The sequence below is a fragment of the Panulirus ornatus genome, chromosome 41 (assembly GCF_036320965.1).
Source record: "Panulirus ornatus isolate Po-2019 chromosome 41, ASM3632096v1, whole genome shotgun sequence".
NCBI classification, from domain to species: Eukaryota; Metazoa; Arthropoda; class Malacostraca; order Decapoda; family Palinuridae; genus Panulirus; species Panulirus ornatus.
Genome location: NC_092264.1, coordinates 14,290,811 through 14,311,146, shown reverse-complemented (window position 1 = coordinate 14,311,146; position 20,336 = coordinate 14,290,811). Strand labels below are relative to the sequence as shown.

The following is a 20,336-nucleotide window of genomic DNA, read 5'->3' as shown; positions in this document are numbered from 1 at the left end:
GGTTGTTGCGGTCAGCTGGCGGTAACGGTACCGCCGGCGGGGGCCGCTCGCCACTCCCTCTCCCACTTGTGCCAGGTGTCACCGAACTCCTCACCACCACCTCAACATACGCCTCTTATGGAAACACACCCTCCACCTCCTCCCTCCTCCCTGTATATTGTCTCCGTCAGGAGGCATTGTTGGCCGGGGGTCAGATTGTCATCTCGTTGGCTGTATATAATATTTTTTTCCTCCTCCCCTGGCGTCTCTCCACACACATATACGTCCTGAGACAGGCCGAATCACCGCGTTGTATGGGGTATGGTATGGTTCACTGTGGATGATCGTGTTGGACTTGCGGTGCGGGGTCTCGTCTCCATCTCTTGCGCTGCATGGCTGGTACGGAAGCCTTATGTGTGTGTGTGTGTGTGTGTGTGTGTGTGTGTGTGTGTGTGTGCCAGGTTTTCCCTCGTGGAGTGTGTGCCATCTTGGTGACGCAGGGTCCGCGAGGGAAAGAGGGAATCGAACTGTTGTCAGTGTTGCTCGTCTTCCTGTGCCACCGCCCGTGGTTGTCACTGCTGCGAGAGCTGTGTCGATTGATGGGTGTTGGTTGCAAGTCGTTCCTCGCTGACGACGACCCCCCTCACTGGTTCATACGACCACCTTATCACCAGTTGAACCCCCCCTAGATGCCGAACTGAACACGGAGGCCTCGCGACATCCTAGCTTTAGACCGGGCTGAGAAGAGAGAGAGAGAGAGAGAGAGAGAGAGAGAGAGAGAGAGAGAGAGAGAGAGAGAGAGAGAGAGAGAGAGAGAGTTACCATACACTTAAGAAAAAGAAGTGGCCCTGAGCAGAGTACTGCAGGCTGGGACTGAACACAGTAGTAGGCTAGGACTGAGCTCAGCAGCAGGCTGGGACTGAGCTCAGCAGCAGGCTGGGACTGAGCTCAGCAGCAGCTTTTGGGACTGAGCTCAGCAGCAGCTTTTGGGACTGAGCTCAGCAGCACCTTTTGGGACTGAGCTCAGCAACAGCTTTTGGGACTGAGCTCAGCAGCAGGCTGGGACTGTACGTGCCAACAGACTGGCATTGAACCCAGCAAGAAATGTCACAACACCTTAATGTTCATATCTGAAATGTTAAGTTAGTATCCAACATTTTTTTTTTTTTTGTGCATCTAGTCGGTACAACTTACCCTGTGAGAGATTATGTAACGCATGTAACGCATTTTGTCACACTGGGGGTGTGACAGAGACCGTTCGTGACGTCTGTAATCCTGTTGCGCTTCCGCTCACACGATGAACAAGGCCGTCTCAATAAACCGACCGCTGACAGCGGCGCAAATCACTCCAATCTGTCAGCTGCACGCTGGGGCTGAGCCCCAGCAACGGGCTAGGACATAGTGCAGATGGTTCCTAGGGGGAAGAAAAAAGAGTAGAGCAGTCATCTGGGATAGAGTGCAGCATGCAGCTGGGATAGAGTGCAGCATGCAGCTGGGATAGAGTGCAGCAGATGGGGAGTCACTGAGGCCACAGTGAGGGGATGAGGCAACAGCAGGTTGTGGCCTGTGGTGTATCGGATCCCCGGTCGATTCGACGAGATGATACCCCGCAACGGAGGGACCTTCCACTCCTCCTCCTCTCCCCCAGCACCACCACCACTGTCCTCCTGGCTGCGGTTGCTCACCTCCTGCACCACTGGTCGTCCAGGTAGAATCTGCTGAGGGATCCCAACGCGTGGCAAGAAGAATACACGGGTTGATGGACGCTGTGGCACGTCGATGTACCAGACGGAAACCCTGTCACATTGGAGAAGCTGGACACCGCCGCTCTTACGATGGGCGAAGCAGCAACGTCAGTGCATGACGGTTTGCCATGTTCAGCGCTGCCAGTACCTACCTGCCTAAGTCACCAGCGTTGCGATCTCCGGACTATTATACCATTGAGTCTCGCAGTGGTACGTTTCTTTCAGCCTCGGAGAGAGAACGCCAACCCAACTCAGAAAAGTGTATACCTGTCTCTCTCTAACTTCTTCCTTCTGCAGTTAGAACACGCTAACTTCTTCCTTATGCAGTTAGAACACACTAACTTCGTCCTTCTGCAGTTAGAACACACTAACGTCTTCCTTCTGCAGTTAGAACACAGTAACTTCTTCCTTCTGCAGTTAGAACACACTAACTTCTTCCTTATGCAGTTAAAACAAACTAACTTTTTCCCTCTGCAGTTAGAACACACTAACTTTTTCCCTCTGCAGTTAGAACACACTAACTTCTTCCTTCTGCAGTTAGAACGCACTAACTTCTTCCTTCTGCAGTTAGAACACACTAACTTCTTCCTTCTGCAGTTAGAACACACTAACTTCTTCCTTCTACAGTTAGAATACACTAACTTCTTCCTTCTAAGTTCGAACGCACTCTCCTCACCAAACGCATAACTGCCAAGTAAACTTCCTCACACAACAACGGACCCCTGGAACGCCTTCATAGACCTCGCCCTCATAGACCTCGCCTTCATAGACCTCGAGGCTGCATTTTCCACAGTTGAGAGAGCCCAGCTTCGAGCGTAAGCCTCCTCCTTGGAGGCGCTGGGAAATTCCTCAACATGATAGGGCGGTACACGTCCGCCGGACACTCCAGTCTTCCGTTTAGGGAAGCAGTTTGTGATATTAGATTCTCGGAACGTTTTACTCAGCCCTGATGTCCTCAGTGTATTGTTACCCACACCCCATACAAGGTCTGACACTTTAAGATAAAGGAGACAGATATTAGGTAGAGAGACGAGCACTTTTTCAGAGCCAGCTGGCCCTGTACAGCGGCCACGACACCTCCTCACACTACGTCGTCTGGTCTTGACCACAGCGTGAACCAGTCACCTTAACTCATATTGTTAGAGCTCCATGTGTCACCCGCATCCACACTCACGATAATGTGGCTGAACAGTGTTTAATCTGCACGTACCTGGGTGTATTAACAGACCCCATGCAACAACCAGCTTTTGTAGTATAGTAATAACCTAAAGGAATATTTCCAACACCAACCGAAACCCCGACAACCCCCTTGTGGCTACAACCTACGTCCCCACAACCCCCCTTGTGGCTACAACCTATGTCCCCACAACCCCCTTGTGGCTACAACCTATGTCCCCACAACCCCCTTGTGGCTACAACCTATGTCATGTGCATTGTATGTGGTATCGCTTACCATGCCTCACCCCCATCACATCGCCAGGCAAAACCACTGGAAGCTATACGAGATGATGTCTTGAGGGTCATCCATGATTGTTCCATGAATACTGGAATTGTCAACAGGAGAACTGATGTATTCCTTCCCCCTTCATCACTACTGCTCCAGACCCTTAAACAAACAATCATAGGAGGCAAAGACCTTCAGTGACCTACTGTTGCGCCACACATCACACAAGACGTAAAACACCAGGCCTTACCTGACCGCCTCACGGAGCCACATACCATGCCAGTGATATAATAACTGGACATGGTTGTACACCATAAACCCTAACACCAGCAGTATTGCGGTTAAACCCAGGATAAACCCGATTAAACCTGACATACACCAGGTTTAGATACCTAAGAAGGATGAATTCAGTTGTCATCAGCTTACGAGCGTAACGTTAAGACACCACAGTGTTAGAAAACCTACACGTAACAGGTACACTGGAATCCGCTGATGGTTCCTTACGTGAGAACAGGGTCGGCTCTGTGTGTATGTGTCTCTCTGTCATAACTAACACAGAAGGTGGAGGAATCCAGGCCACCAGTGTACGCACGTCTCAACAGCTGGTCAACTGTATCACAATAGAGCTATGTGGGGGATCCACAACACACAGGACGACTTGCCTTATTAACAACTTATATATCACGTCTGATGGCGAGAGGAGTCCCCCTCCCTCACCTGCCCTCACTCTCTTAACCCAGGAGGTAAAGGTACTACTGTCACCTGCATGTAGAATCTACCTTGCGCCTCCAGAAACAGAGAACTTTAAGATGAGTCTCTTGGATTCCCTCTCATCATGTTAGCTTGCTCAGACAGGCCTGTCCCATGCCAGAGGTAGACCTCAGCCTGGGCATAGTAAGCAATATTAAGTATGCTTTAATTCGTCATGGCTTCAAAGACATCCTACTTTTGAGTGATACTGAGGCATCAAGTATTACGGAAAGTGTTTTGACAGATGGTATACCAGTCTACCAGTCCGGTGGTAAACAAGACCACAGTCAGAATGGGGTGTAGGTGTACCTGGCAGACGGAGCAGAAGCAGTTTATTTCCTAAAAGGCTCCTAGAGTTATTCCACGACTCTTTTACAGGAGCTTCTTCAGCTCCAAGGCTGCGCTACTTTCAGAAGCAGGGAAATGACGGACTCCTTTGGACTTCGAAGATCTATGAGGAGATTGTATTCCCCGATTTTACAGTCTCGCCGAAGGTGACTTTTCACTCGCGGTGTTACCTCAGGCAGGGGGAGTCTGGTAACACCAGAACAGGACCCGACACACACACACACACACACACACACACACACACACACACACACACACACACACACACACTACACAATACAGTGTGTCTGTCACCATCATTAGGCCTCCAGACCTCAGGTTTTATGGACACGTAAACACGTCATTGACATACCTAAGGATGTTTTGCAGGCCCATGACATTTACGTGATATATCCTCGTAATTCTCCTGTCTTGTTGGATTCTGCAAGTCTCATACGGTCTGTGTATAAACTTATATGTGTATGTGTATGTCTTCAGTTTATCAACCCATCATGTCTGTGTGTCGTATACATGGAGCCCTCAGCCTACCCTTCTTGTCACATGCATGTTCCTCACCCATAATATTATGTCTACGTCTTCCGTCTCTCGTTTGTCCGGTGCTTGTAATGTCCTGGCCTCGTCGTAGCAAGTAGGATGGTCAGTTAGTTAAGTGAATGAACTACTTTTACCACTAGTACACGCCACACTAGCTGAACTACCTGTCGGTAGTTCAAGCTGCCTAGGTGATGAATGATGTGGGATACCGCAGCAGGGGTGGTGATGGCTTGGTGGGTATACTTCAGGGGCCTTCCACCCGCTTTAGTCCTGGCTGATCGTAGGCTGCTGGGTTAGGTCATTGGTCGACTGAGGGTGTTGGAAGCCGCGGTCCGCTGGCCCACCTGGTGTTGAACATGGACGGATGCGTATCTGCCGACAGGGGTTGCTTACCGCTACACTCTCTCGTGTTCATTACTTGTCTCTTTAGAATGTATTTCACGGTAAAGAGAAAGTGTAGGCAAGAATTTCATAAGAGATCATTTTTTTCAGATCTTGATGCATCAGTTTATGTGATATGAGGTTCGCTGATGTTGTTATCCTAGGATGATCTCGTACACTGTCCTGGAAAAAAAAAAAACTTATCCGCCACAGAAATAGCCCCCTTCCCCCCCATTTTTTTTCCACCTCACAATAACATGAATTTTTAAACAAAAATATAATGTCACACATTACCATGTCATCTCTCCCTTGGCCTCGATTACCATCAGGAGACATATGGACATGGAGTTGGCAAGGATCTTAAAGTATTCCAAGTTCATGTTTTTGGTCCGTAGGGTCTTGATCTCCTGAATGAGGAGAACCACTGATAAGGTGTTGCAGGAAGTTACCTTGACTTTCATCAGCTTCCAGAAGCAGTTCTCGATTGGGTTAAGGCCTGGGGAGTTCCCGGGTCGTTCCAGTTGTCGAATATTTTTCCCAGATAACCGGTTTATCATCTCTAGCTTTATGGCAGGGGGAACTACTCCGTATGAAGTGATCACAACCCGTGAGCCTTGTAAGAAATATGAAGCAGATGGTCCTCTAGCACCTTAATGTACCGTTCTCCATTATTGTAGAGTGTTTACGTAAGATGTACAACCTTCCCCTGCTCCTTGTACCACTAAGGAACCCCAGACCATCATACTATGTGGATGCTTCACTGTCTTCACTATGAAACAAGAGTCATACCGGCTGGCATCCTCCGGCCTCCTCACCTTCCTCCGCCTCACTCTGCTTTTTTTCTTATACGTTGGAGGTTCTAGTCATGGACAAATGTCCACATCAAGACCGGCCCTCAGTTAATGATTTGATCACTCCAGTCTTTGTATTTCATTGCAAATGCGAATCAAATGCGTTTCATTTCTTTCGCCAGCAGGGGCTTGGCAGCTGGCTTGCGGGAGAGAATGTGAAATCATTTTGTAGGCGATATTGATCGATCGTTCGATGATTGTTTCTTTGTCGGACGTTTTCTTTAAGTTTTGGAGGGCTTTCCTTGAGTTCGGCGGCTGAATTGCGGGGTTACTTCAATACTTCTCGTCTTGAGGAGGTTACCTGTAGATGGAGAAGCCTTCCCTGGGCGACCAGAGATATGGTTTTGGTTAAGGGAGCCTCCTCATCCTGCTTTCTGAGCGCCCAGTACGCCTAGAACTCGCTCGCGTCCCCACATTTCCCTGTTTCCAGGCGAGAGAATTCGGGCTTTCTCCTTCGTGGAAAGGTAAGTGCCAACCATCTTGGATCACAGTTGGAAGAAATGCAGCGCCCCAAAGCGAAATTTCGAAAATAAAGTGGTAGTCCGGGGGAAGGAGAGAGAGAGAGAGAGAGAGAGAGAGAGAGAGAGAGAGAGAGAGAGAGAGAGAGAGAGAGAGAGTAAAGAAAGAACATCTTGTTCCTAAAGAAAGCCTGAGGCACACTGAGGCGAATTCCTGGCGGTCACACAGTTAGAATCATTAGTCTCAACGACCGGATATAAAATGATTTCACCCGGAGAGCGTCATATGCTTGTACCCACGCTAAACCTCAGGCACGTACAGCCTTTGAAAATATGTTGGGGGTGAACAAGGCTTCTTGCGGACGCTGTATTTTCTAGATGATCATAATCCAGTTCTAAAGTCCCTTTCCCCAACCCCCAGAGGACGGGGGGGAAATGTGTCCCTGCTTTAGGTCTGTGTGGTAGGTCTCGAAGATATATTGTCATGCCAGACATGGTTGAAATTATGGAAATTAATGAAATGCGTGGAGAGAGAGAGAGAGAGAGAGAGAGAGAGAGAGAGAGAGAGAGAGAGAGAGAGAGAGGAGCTCTTATTGTGTGTGTGTGTGTGTGTGTGTGTGGATGATGTGGCTGGAGTGTCTGCCAGGGCCTGGGACAAGCTTGCCCTCAGTGACAATGCAAGTCGCACGTTCCTTATATGCGAGGTGAGGTTGGCCCACGCCCGGCCACCGCGCCGCTCATGGCCCGCGAGGAGGAGGAGGAGGAAGGAGGGAGGGGGGGAAAAAAAAAAAAAACCCTGTGAACTCGCCTCACAGGAATGGCCGACCCACATTTCCTGGTGGTGGTGAGCTGGTATGTTGTTTGGGTGTTAAATGTCCTCATGTCGTTTCCTATTTATTCATCAGCCGTAGGAGGGTCCGAGCCAGGCACAGGTGTCTTCATCCAACCCAGGCCTCACCTGAGGCATAGTCCCACGCAGCTGTTGTGTTGTGGGCTTGGGGGAGGGAGCTCAGTTCGACCGGGTCCTGATCCCTCCGTAAGTCCCTGAAGGTTGTGATTGCGTGGTGTGGACACGGTGGTATGGAGTGCCCTTAACGTATAGCTGTATAGTGGTACGTCATGGGTAGTTAAGCTTGTTGGTTGGGCAAGGCGAGGGAGGGCGCTGCCCTCTCTCGCCTCCTGAGCTTTGTGGGTTACGATGGACACCAATTGAAGGATATGATGACGTACACTGGATGCCAGGGATATTGATGATAATGATCATATGATAAACCATTGAATGATAATTATGATTTACGGTACTGTATGAATACCGTACAGGTATTCATCAGGCAAAACACGTATCTAAAAGCTGAAAATATACAGAAGAAATGCACTCACTACAGCTGTAGTAAGACAGTGTTTACTCGGAGAATAAATATTTAAAATGTTTATAGTGGTTGGAGAAGGGTTGTTCTCCGTAGCAGTCTGCTTAAGTTTGGATGGACTCGATGCGGCGGTGGTGTTGAACTGCATCTTGGGGACGAGGGATCTCTAGAGGCAGGAGGTGACACTGGCGAGATGATGCCACAGCTTCTCTCCAAACTCTCCTGTGATGTTCAGGCGTTGATTGAAGACAGTAGAAAGGACCAGTGCGTATAACGCTTCATGTTAAGTGGTGTAAGGGGGGACAGGGGATGATCTTCCAGGCAATTTTCTACGCCTCCTCCAGTAGCCCCTCCAGTGTAGTGTGCTGGATAAGGAAGACGAAGCGGAGAAGTCGTAGGTGAATTTGGGAAGAAGAAGAGTTGCGTAGATCTTCTCCAGTTCTGCCACTTGGGGAGTTCATACCTCCTGAGTGTACGAAGAATGTGGAGGTGAATAGCTGGAGGATTAGGTAATGGCCTAGACGTGTTCCCCTCCACCTCAGCGTGTAGAGGCACTTGGCGCACTGAGCGACGTACAGGAGGAGGAGGATGGGGGACCTGGCGAAGCATTTGACACTGCCATGTGATTGGAGGCCAGACTGATGTGTGAGGTGTTCATGGCGACGTGGTTGGTGGTGGTCCAGCCATGGAGGTTCTTGTTAGGGATGTTCGTGGAGGGTCGTAAGGCGACCTCTGATGTCGACTTTTGACACCTACGTTGACCTGTTACGTCCTTCGACGTAAGGACGAGGAAGCTCAATGGGTCCTATCTTTATCCCGTGTGGGACGTCACAGTTGAGGGGGACTGGGAGGGATGGAGATGGCCCCTTACAGCCTGTAGGGGACCACTGAGGTGGTCTGGTAATGGTCCGTAGGTCCGTGATGGTGGAGAGGCACTGGGAGGGATGGAGATGGCCCCTTACACCCTGTGGGCGACCACTGAGGGGGTCTGGTAATGGTCCGTAAGGTCCGTGATGGTGGAGAGGCGCAGAGGTGTTGCGTGTCGCCAGGTTGCGATGGGCAAGATCAAGGAAGGGGACGAGGGAGGTTGTGGGCGGTGGCGGTGGAGGAGGAGGAGGCATCTTCATATTACCACACGAATGTGTTGCCTTAACAGTGGACACCACTGGGGAGGACGTGCCACCCACGGGGGGGCGCTGTGTTAGGCCGCGTATATCGTGGTGTCGTCATCTTCGTCGTAGAATGAGTCACGGCAGAAGACGGGGAAACGGACTGGGGTCGCCTGTGTTTCGAGAATCGGTAACGCAACTTTAGGAAACTTTTAGTGTCTCTCGCCTCGGGTTAATAGAAAATGGTATTATATTACTGCAATATTATGATAGTACAAGGATGCACTGTATCTTGTGTGTACATTTATTATGTATTCTGACTATAGAAAGTCCTGTATTTTGTAGTCAGTGCGACACAGAGATCAAGTATAGAAGATTTAGTAATGATAGTTCTGATACAGGAGTGTGGACGTGAGGTTAACTTCACATTGTTACAGACAGCCCGTCCCTCTTGTGGTGGTGTGGTCTGTCCCGTTTTCTATTGTAGTACCATAGCCTGATGCCCACTGTTAATGCAGGGTGTTCTTCAGTGGTAACAGCCATGGTGCATAATGGCAGTAGACTGTGATTGTAGGATTTTGCTGTTATTGTAGGATTTTGCTGTATTGTAGGATTTTGCTGTTATTGTAGGATTTTGCTGTTATTGTAGGATTTTGCTGTTATTGTAGGATTTTGTGCAGCAGTTGTATTATATGTCTTGTGTCTTTTGTTGCAGGTAAGGATGGCGTGGGGCGGCCCGGCTCCGGGACACGACCCTCCCTCCCCTGTTATGGGAGGTGGTCAACGGAGGGTACTGACACGAGGGTGAGTGTGTGGCTATATCTCTTCCCGTTCCCAGTCAGGGATGAGGACTGTCCTGCTGGGGTGGTAGGGTGGGCTTGGTGCGGGTGTACGACCCAGGTAGGAGGCACTCACTCACCCGTTCTGCCCGCCACGCCCTCGTGACGCACCAGTGTGGTAAGTGTATATGGGTCGTGGCACGACGCTCTGCTGGAGACAGGTAGGATGTACTCTCTCTGTCCACGGGACGGTGGTGGAGCCTTCCAGGGGGAGTCCGAGAACACACACACACACACGCACACACAGGAGAGAGAGAGAGAGAGAGAGAGAGAGAGAGAGAGAGAGAGAGAGAGAGAGAGAGAGAGAGAGGCAGACAGACAGACAGAGTTTAAGTGGATGTGCCAAAGTGGTTTGGACACATGGGGAGGATGAGTGAGGAGAGGTTGACAAAGAGAGGATACATGTGTCACAAATGAACGAGACTAGAAGAGAGAGAGAGAGAGAGAGAGAGAGAGAGAGAGAGAGAGAGAGAGAGAGAGAGAGAGAGAGAGAGGTCGAATTGATGGTTGAAGGATGGAGTGAATAAGATTTTGAAAGCGTGGGGTCTGAACATGCAGGAGGGTGAGAGGCATGCACGGGATAGAGTGAACTAGGGCGATGTGGTATACAGGGGGAGACTTGATGTCATTGGACTGAACCTGAGGCCTGTGGGACGAGGTTGTGAATAAGGTAGCTCTGCTTTCGATGGATGACAACTGACAGAAAGAGAATGGATGTGAGCGAATGAGGCTATCTCTTCGCCTGTTCCTGCCGATACCTCGATAACGCGGGAAACGGCGAACAAGGCGACTAAAAGGGGAGGGAGCGGGGGGGGGGGGAAGCTGGAAATCCTCCCCTACCTTATTAGATTTTCCGAAAAAAGGAACAAAGAAGGGGGCCAAGTGAGGATATTCCCTCTTAAGGCTCAGTCCTCTGTTGTGAACGCTAGTTCGCTGATGCGGGATATTGCGAATATGTATGAGAAAAAAAGATAGATAGATGGATAGATAGATAGATAGATAGATAGATAGATAGATAGATAGATAGATGAAGAGATAGATAGATAGATAGATGAAGAGATAGATAGATAGAGATAGATGGAGAGATAGATAGATTGTGTGGGTGGTAGCTCTCGACAGAAAAAAAAATATATGGCAAAATGACCGGATAACTGTTGGTCTTATATCACAAACGTGTCCATTTCTCATGAGTTGTCTGTCATCGCCTTTCACATAACTGGGGAGGTTGTGCAAGACGCCTGGAAGGGTTATCTCGCACTCTTTTTGATTCGACCTCATCATCTTCATCATCTTCAAGTGGAGAGGTCAGAGGAGCAGGTGGGAGTGATTGGAGTGAGCCTTGGGGGGGAGGTTAGGTAATGCCTGTGTGCGGACGTGCATGTAGCGGCGGGTGGTCATTGGCCGGTGCGTGGCGCCTGCTCCACTGACCCCCTCCTCCTCCTCCTCCTCTGCCACCCGCGCATGAAGAGGATTTGGTGGATTCATATAGAAACATTGAGGCGAATTCCTGGAGGTGTCTTGCACAACCTCCCCCAGTCACGTACAAAGACATTACACAACTTGAAAGATTCAGAAAAAAAATCTGATTAAATGCCCACATATATATATATATATATATATATATATATATATATATATATATATATATATATATATATATATATATATTCTCCCTGGGGATAGGAGAGAAAGAATACTTCCCACGTATTTCCTGCGTGTCGTAGAAGTTGACTGAAAGGGGAGGGAGCTGAGGGGGGCTGGAAATCTTCCCCTCCAGTTTTTACTTTTCCAAAAGAAGGAACATAGAAGGGGGCCTAGTGAGGATATTACCTCTTAGGCCCAGTCCTCTGTTGTGAATGCTACCTTGCAAACGCGGGCAATGGCGAATATGTATGACAAAATATGTGTGTGTGTGTCTTGGTACGTATATGTATTCATACATATATTTAAAAACATTGATATGTCTAGTGTTGAAGCAGACAGCCATGGTAACTCCCATACATGGAGAAGATGACGTATGTCACAGGTAACGTGACCCCGTCATGCCATCTGGCCTCACACACACACACACACACACACACACACACACACGAGGCCTCACTCACCTCTGCCTGGCAACAGTGTGTGACGCGCCGGTCATAATGGTTACCCTCCCACATTGTGAGGGGTGACACTGTGGACCGGGTCACTGGAGGAGGAGGTCAAGTTATGTTGGGCCGTGTGTCATTGTCCTGTCATGGGTCAGGGCTGGGCATGCGAGTGTGGTTTTCGCTTTGTTAATCCTGAGGTTGACTGGTGGCATTTAGGGCTTTGGGAAAAGTATGATATTGTGGGAAAATGTTGACGCCTGGAGGTCATTACTACGCGCCCAGGCAAGGTTGCAAGCCTAGGGTGGTCGTTACTTCGTACCCAGGGAAGGAGGGAAGCCTAGGGTGGTCATTACTAGCCAAGGGAAGGAGGGAAGCCTAGGAGGGTCATTACTACGTACCCAGGGAAGGTTGGAAGCGTAGGGTGGTCATTACTTCGTACTCAGGGAAGGAGGGAAGCCTAGGAGGGTCATTACTAACTCAGGGAAGGAGGGAAGCCTAGGGTCGTCATTATTAACCTAGGGAAGGAGGAAAACCTAGGAGGGTCATTACTCACTCAGGGAAGGAGGGAAGCCTAGGAGGGTCATTACTCACTCAGGGAAGGAGGGAAGCCTAGGAGGGTCATTACTACGTACCCAGGGAAGGTTGGAAGCGTAGGGTGGTCATTACTTCGTACTCAGGGAAGGAGGGAAGCCTAGGAGGGTCATTACTAACTCAGGGAAGGAGGGAAGCCTAGGAGGGTCATTACTAACTCAGGGAAGGAGGGAAGCCTAGGGTCGTCATTATTAACCTAGGGAAGGAGGGAAGCCTAGGAGGGTCATTACTCACTCAGGGAGGAAGGGAAGCCTAGGAGGGTCATTACTCACTCAGGGAAGGAGGGAAGCCTAGGAGGGTCATTACTCACTCAGGGAGGAAGGGAAGCCTAGGAGGGTCATTAATCACCCAGAGAAAGAGGGAAACCCAGGACCTCCACACGCGCATTGTGGACTACGCCTCCTGGGAGTCGTCTGTCCTTCCCAGCACCACCCGTACGTCCCCTGGTGTGACGTAAGGTCGACCGACGGGCGGGAGCACCTTGTCGTCACAGCTGAGCACAGTGGGCAGAGAGGGATGTGATGAACGCACCGCCAGTTTGTGCTACGTGTTCGTGTCGTTCTTGCCTCCTCTCTCTCTCTCTCTCTCTCTCTCTCTCTCTCTCTCTCTCTCTCTCTCTCTCTCTCTCTCTCTCTCTCTCTCTCTCTCTCTCTCTCGAGTGTGTAAAGGTAACTGGGTGTCAGACCAGAGCGCGGCCGCTGTACTACACCCAGCAGGCACTACTGCGCCAGCCACACCCCACACCACACAGCCCTCCCTACCACCGCCACAGGGGGTGTGTAGGAGTGACATGAGCACCACCGTGCATGACCAGCAGCACCTCCTTCACATGTTGCCGTCATGCGCTGGCTCGCCACCGCCGTCCACACAAGGGGCTGTTGAAACCTAACCCCATTTCAGTTTTGTATTTTTTTTTTTAATATTGATTTATACAGGATATTCCCATTATTGAGATATATATATACACATGACCCTCGCTTGATGTAAGGGGGAGACCCCATAGAGACATTATCAACAGTATGATTACTTAAAGTTCCATGGCGTTACAGTAGTTAAAGAAAGAAAGCCATTCACCCACGGCGCCAACGAACCACCACGAGTGAACGAACCACATCAAAGGTTTGGTCACTGTACCGTGGTCCGTGCTTGACCGGGCATCGGTTGGTCTTTGAAACAGATTAATTTTCCAGGCAGTGGGAGGGGGTCTTATGTGTGTTATGAGTTACAGTGTCCTACGGAGGCATTGGAGAGAACACAAGGGTTGTGAACCAGGGGGAAAATAAAACAATAGGCTCCAATTCTCTCGTATGTGTGGTCGAGACGCAGACGTGAACCACAGCTGCTTCATCAGTTCAACACTCCAGCGTCAGCTGGGGAGACGCGAGGAGAGGTAATCTCTCGACTACATCCATGCCTCAGATTCATCCATGCTGTGAGCCATTGCTAAAAGAGCACCGTTTCGTGTCCTTAGTGATCATCAGGAGGGGAAAGGTGGCATACACTCGTGCAGGGTAACCACGACGAAGGCATTGATGTCAAGGCGGGGAAGTAGAAAGTTAAATAAATATTGACTTCACGATTTTATGTTTGTTTTTTTCAAGACCCTTCCCGGCCGCTGGCGAGTGGCTGGGTTATGCGAGCCTGCAAGACGAGAAATACTGAGGGGCTGGGTTATGCGAGCCTGCAAGACGAGAAATACTGAGGGGCTGGGTTATGCGAGCCTGCAAGACGAGAAATACTGAGGGGCTGGGTTATGCGAGCCTGCAAGACGAGAAAAAATGAGGATGAAGCTCCTCACAGCATTGTCGTCTGCAGACCTTGAATAGTCCTCCTCCTCCTGGAGGGCAGACACCCCGCTCGTACTGGGCGACACTTCAGCGCTAGGAATGGTGCACGTTTACGCTGGTTGGAGGGAGGGAGGGAGGGACAGATGCCATTTGCTAGCAGAAACGATAACATGAGATCGCTCGTCTGTTCTGTGGGGGACCACGAGACGATCGTACATCATGGTTTATCACTGCGAGTCCCTGGATGTCTCATGCCCAGCTTGCTGTCATGAATAACTCCTTTTGGCATGACACACATGAAAGATCGTGTTAAGTAACTCAAAGTAACTGCGCTACAGATGTAACTCAACGCGTGTTAAGTAACACAAGTAACTGCGCTACAGATGTAACTCGATGCGTGTTAAGTAACACAAATAACTGCGCTACAGATGTAACTCAACGCGTGTTAAGTAACACAAGTAACTGCGCTACAGATGTAACTCAACGCGTGTTAAGTAACACAAGTAACTGCGCTACTGATGTAACTCAACGTGTGTTAAGTAACACAAGTAACTGCGCTACAGATGTAACTCAGCGTGTGTTAAGTAACACAAGTAACTGCGCTACAGATGTAACTCAGCGCGTGTTAAGTAACACAAGTAACTGCGCTACAGATGTAACTCAACGCGTGTTAAGTAACACAAGTAACTGCGCTACAGATGTAACTCAGCGCGTGTTAAGTAACACAAGTAACTGCGCTACAGATGTAACTCGACGCGTGTTAAGTAACACAAGTAACTGCGCTACAGATGTAACTCAGCGCGTGTTAAGTAACACAAGTAACTTCGCTACAGATGTAACTCAGCGCGTGTTAAGTAACACAAGTAACTGCGCTACAGATGTAACTCAACGCGTGTTAAGTAACCCAAGTAGCTGCGCTACAGATGTAACTCAGCGCGTGTTAAGTAACACAAGTAACTGCGCTACTGATGGAACTCGAGGAAATCTTTTAGATATCGACAGCGAAGATTTTTTTTTAACGCTTGCGTGTAATCACTGGGAATGGTAGATGACATACCACACTGTAATGTCATTTCAAAACTCGCCGGACAAGTCTTACCATACTGTGTCGGATGATCAGTGCGACCGATCAATTTAAGTAGCATTTGTACCGGATCCTTTTTTGACCTTCCAGACGGAGGTGTGGTGGGAAAGGTCTCCTATAACTCGTGTGGAACAGTGATGGGGGGGAAGTAATGGGTGATGATGGGGGAATGGTGTAGTTGGTGATGTAGAGGATAGTTGTGTTGGGGATGGTAGTGGTGTTGGTGTTGGTGTAGAGGATAGTTGTGTTGGGGATGGTGGTGATGGTGGTGTTGGTGTAGAGGATAGTTGTGTTGGGGATGGTGGTGGTGTTGGTGTAGAGGACACTTGTGTTGGGGATGGTGGTGGTGATGGTGGTGGTGGTGTAGAGGATAGTTGTGTTGGGGATGGTGGTGGTGGTGGTGGTGTTGATGTAGAGGACAGTTGTGTTGGGGATGGTGGTGGTGATGGTGGTGGTGGTGTAGAGGATAGTTGTGTTGGGGATGGTGGTGGTGGTGGTGGTGTTGGTGTAGAGGACACTTGTGTTGGGGATGGTGGTGGTGATGGTGTTGGTGTAGAGGACAGTTGTGTTGGGGATGGTGGTGGTGATGGTGGTGGTGGTGTAGAGGATAGTTGTGTTGGGGATGGTAGTGGTGTTGGTGTTGGTGTAGAGGATAGTTGTGTTGGGGATGGTGGTGATGGTGGTGTTGGTGTAGAGGATAGTTGTGTTGGGGATGGTGGTGGTGATGGTGTTGGTGTAGAGGATAGTTGTGTTGGTGGTGGTGGTGATGGTGGTGTTGGTGTAGAGGACAGTTGTGTTGGGGATGGTGGTGGTGATGGTGTTGATGTAGAGGACAGTTGTGTTGGGGATGGTGGTGGTGATGGTGTTGGTGTAGAGGACAGTTGTGTTGGGGATGGTGGTGGTGGTGGTGGTGGTGTAGAGGATAGTTGTGTTGGGGATGGTGATGGTGTTGGTGTAGAGGATAGTTGTGTTGGGGATGGTGGTGATGGTGGTGTTGGTGTAGAGGACAGTTGTGTTGGGGATGGTGGTGGTGATGGTGTTGATGTAGAGGACAGTTGTGTTGGGGATGGTGGTGGTGATGGTGGTGGTGGTGTAGAGGATAGTTGTGTTGGGGATGGTGGTGGTGGTGGTGGTGGTGGTGTAGAGGATAGTTGTGTTGGGGATGGTAGTGGTGTTGGTGTTGGTGTAGAGGATAGTTGTGTTGGGGATGGTGATGGTGGTGATGGTGTTGGTGTAGAGGATAGTTGTGTTGGGGATGGTGGTGGTGGTGGTGTTGGTGTAGAGGATAGTTGTGTTGGGGATGGTGGTGGTGGTGGTGGTGGTGGTGTAGAGGATAGTTGTGTTGGGGATGGTGATGGTGGTGATGGTGTTGGTGTAGAGGATAGTTGTGTTGGGGATGGTGGTGGTGGTGGTGTTGGTGTAGAGGATAGTTGTGTTGGGGATGGTGGTGGTGGTGGTGGTGGTGGTGTAGAGGATAGTTGTGTTGGGGATGGTGATGGTGGTGATGGTGTTGGTGTAGAGGATAGTTGTGTTGGGGATGGTGGTGGTGGTGGTGTTGGTGTAGAGGATAGTTGTGTTGGGGATGGTGGTGGTGGTGGTGGTGTTGGTGTAGAGGATAGTTGTGTTGGGGATGGTGATGGTGGTGATGGTGTTGGTGTAGAGGATAGTTGTGTTGGGGATGGTGGTGGTGGTGGTGTTGGTGTAGAGGATAGTTGTGTTGGGGATGGTGGTGGTGGTGGTGGTGTAGAGGATAGTTGTGTTGGGGATGGTGATGGTGGTGATGGTGTTGGTGTAGAGGATAGTTGTGTTGGGGATGGTGATGGTGGTGGTGTTGGTGTAGAGGATAGTTGTGTTGGGGATGGTGATGGTGGTGATGGTGTTGGTGTAGAGGATAGTTGTGTTGGGGATGGTGGTGGTGGTGGTGTTGGTGTAGAGGATAGTTGTGTTGGGGATGGTGATGGTGGTGATGGTGTTGGTGTAGAGGATAGTTGTGTTGTGGATGGTGATGGTGGTGATGGTGTTGGTGTAGAGGATAGTTGTGTTGGGGATGGTGATGGTGGTGATGGTGTTGGTGTAGAGGACAGTTGTGTTGGGGATGGTGGTGGTGGTGATGCTGTTGATGTAGAGGACAGTTGTGTTGGGGATGGTGATGGTGTTGGTGTAGAGGATAGTTGTGTTGGTGGTGTTGGTGATGGTGTAGCGGGTGTCAGTGATATTGTTGATGGTGATAGTTGGTGGTGATGCATGTGTCTGTATGAGTTTGTGCACGACTGGACGTGTGTGTGTGTGTGTGTGTGTGTGTGTGTGTGTGTGTGTGTGTGTGTGTGTGTGTGTTTCTTAACAGGGAGGAATGTGTTTATAGATAATGACAGACAGTGGAAGGCTGAGCACGCCTTCCCTTCCCAGATCAGACAGCAGTGTGTGTGTGTGTGTGAGAGACTTCTGCAGAAGGAGGAAGAAGAGGAAGAAGAAGGAGGAGGAGGAGGAAGAAGAAGGAGGAGGAGGAGGAAGAAGAAGGAGGAGGAGGAACCGTAGCTAGATCAACACGAGGAGAGACGTGTGGGGCGGTGGATGAGATTGAGTGTGTGGGTGTAGAGCCCGGAGAAGGCCGAGGTGGAAGGAGGGTAGTGGTGCAGGAGGGAGGGTGGAAGGGAAGGCAGTGAAGGGAGGGAGGGGGCGGGCGTCGGCGGCGGCAGCAGCACAGGAGGGGAGGAAGGCGAGAATCGTGACTAGCGGAGTGAGGCAGTGAGGCTAGGGTCAAGGGCGCCATCCCACTGGTACATCCGCCTTTATCTCCTCCCTCACCCCTTGCCTCCGCCCGCCGGCTGTTACCCAGTCCTCCTGCCTCCTCGGGTTCCTCTCCAGCCTTCTGCTTATTACCGGGAGGTTTGCCGCCCTTCGTGTGTGCCAGTTCGACAGGCACGTAGGTGGGTTTTGGCCCGGGTCTGTCTCGGGGGAGTGCTACGTCGAGGAGCGACGCCACACGCCTCATCATACAGCCAAGAGTGTTGGTTGTGGGAGGCGGTGGCCTGTATTGTGGGATGGTTGGTCAGGTGCCGGGGTGTGCGTGTGGGTGTGGGGTTGTCCCGGGATAACGCGTGGGGGGGGTTGTTGGGGGTTGATTACGATCGGCTGCCGCGTTGAAATCCCTGAGGGATGTGATGGCGGGCCAGGAAGACTTTCACCACAGGCAGGAGCCTGAGTCTGGTGACGTGTAGTGTGTGTGTGTCAGGGTGTGAGTCATGGCACAGGTCCCACACACACACACACACACACACACACACACACACACACACACACACACACACACACCAGCTTTAACATGACGTCTTTGATCTCATATGACTTCATCTTGTTCCTGTACCCTAGAGGAGCTGGTTGGTCTTTCCCCGTCACGCCCATCGGACTCCGGCCGGGAAGTAAGGCGTGAAGGAAAGTCCTTCTCCGTGCACCTCCGCCTCTTGAAGGGAGGAGGGTAGCTATATCTGTCGCTCGGGGGGAGTGTGTAGCCCGGGTGGAGGCTTAAAGGCTGCGGGAGGGTCTGTGCTTGGCCCCGGGTTAAGTACATTAACAGCTTTACGACACTCGCTTTGGTCACACTAGCTTCGTGAGGCTGTGGTTCGCCTTTACCAGTGTTGTTAGGTTCATGAAGCATTGGTTCACACTTCTACCACTTTGCCGTGGTTCACTTTTAAACCACGTTAGCTTGATGGGAGTATTACTCACTCTCTGTCGAAGTCTGATCCCGTCTGTGGGGTGTCTGTGGTGAATGTAAGACGGGGCTAAGGAGGCAGGGTGGCCCGATACGCTGGCACTGATGGTAGAAACGGCAGCCTGTACCTGTCTCCACCCACTTACCTTACGACACCCGTCAGCCCTCGTGGATCCTCTTATGGTGCACCGTATAGGGCAGGGGTGATGATTGCTGGGAGGTGGCCGAGTTTGTGGTGGTTGGTATGGATGGCCATTCGTCTGATGGTGTTTAGGGCCGCTGAGGGCGTGGCGTTGAAGCTTACTAGGCATTTAAACACGTAGCGTATAGCACTAGTGAACCTCGGCGGGCTGTGGTTCAGTATGTAAGTACCCCAGGGATCTGTCTTGGGGCCCATTCTGTTTCTGATGTGCTGGTATATCAGTGGCGTTGGTGGGGCTGTGCTGAAAGACATCCAGATTTGCAGACGAAGCTAAAGCCTTTTTAAAAGACCGATTAAATGTATTGATAGATGGCAGTCGAATATTATTATGGTCAAGTATATAGTTATACACATCGACCTTAGAAAAGGGGATGAAAAGATGTCTTATGAAATCTCATGACTTAGAAAACGTGATTGTGGGAAAAGCTCAAGGTGTGGTAATGTTTCGTGCCCTGAAGCTAAGTAGGCAGCACCAATAGGCATTAAGGAAGGCGAGGGAAAATAGTAGGCATCCACAGGGAGGAACATTCGAAGGAAAGTCTGAAAAAACTATTCCTCACTCCTCACAATTATGTTCCGCCTCCCGACCTTCAATACTGTATTCAGTTTTGGTCTCCCTATTTGAGGAAAGGAATCGGTAGACAGGAGAATACAGCGGGGTGCTACCAAAGTGATTTTCTGATTGCGAAACAGCGAAACAGATCCTGCGACTGCTGTATAGATGACCTAAAATTATCTACTTTAGAAAAGAGAAGTTTATGAGGTGATTTTGTAGCGGGCATTCAAAACGATCAAAAGTATTGATATAAACATCTACTTTAAGACAAGATCAGTGTGTTTTCACACGTCGCAGTGGATGCAAACTCGTAAGCAGTTTACTTCACATGAGGCAAAGCTCCCTTTTTTTCGTCAGTATTGGTAACACATGGAATGATTTATCAATAAGAACAGTTGAAAACATTACCATAGGTATGTTGAAAAAGACGACAGATGCTGAGCATCAGGTTCCGCGACTAACGATTGTCGCGCCTCCGTAATAATAAGGCTCCCAGGTATTTCTTTTTC

At 50.0% G+C, this 20,336-nt stretch overlaps 1 protein-coding gene across 6 annotated transcripts in view; it reads left to right on the top strand.

The window, feature by feature from the left end:
• Positions 1-20,336, top strand: part of C3G (C3G guanyl-nucleotide exchange factor) — a 411,105-nt gene that overhangs the window by 257,133 nt on the left and 133,636 nt on the right. Inside the window, exon 1 of one of the 6 annotated variants that reach the window (XM_071686032.1) lies at positions 9,670-9,770. The exons of the other annotated variants lie outside the window; for them this stretch is intronic. The gene's annotated coding sequence lies outside the window, so the exon portion shown is untranslated. Of the gene's footprint in view, positions 1-9,669; positions 9,771-20,336 lie in introns of those variants that run through there. 6 annotated transcript variants of the gene reach the window in all.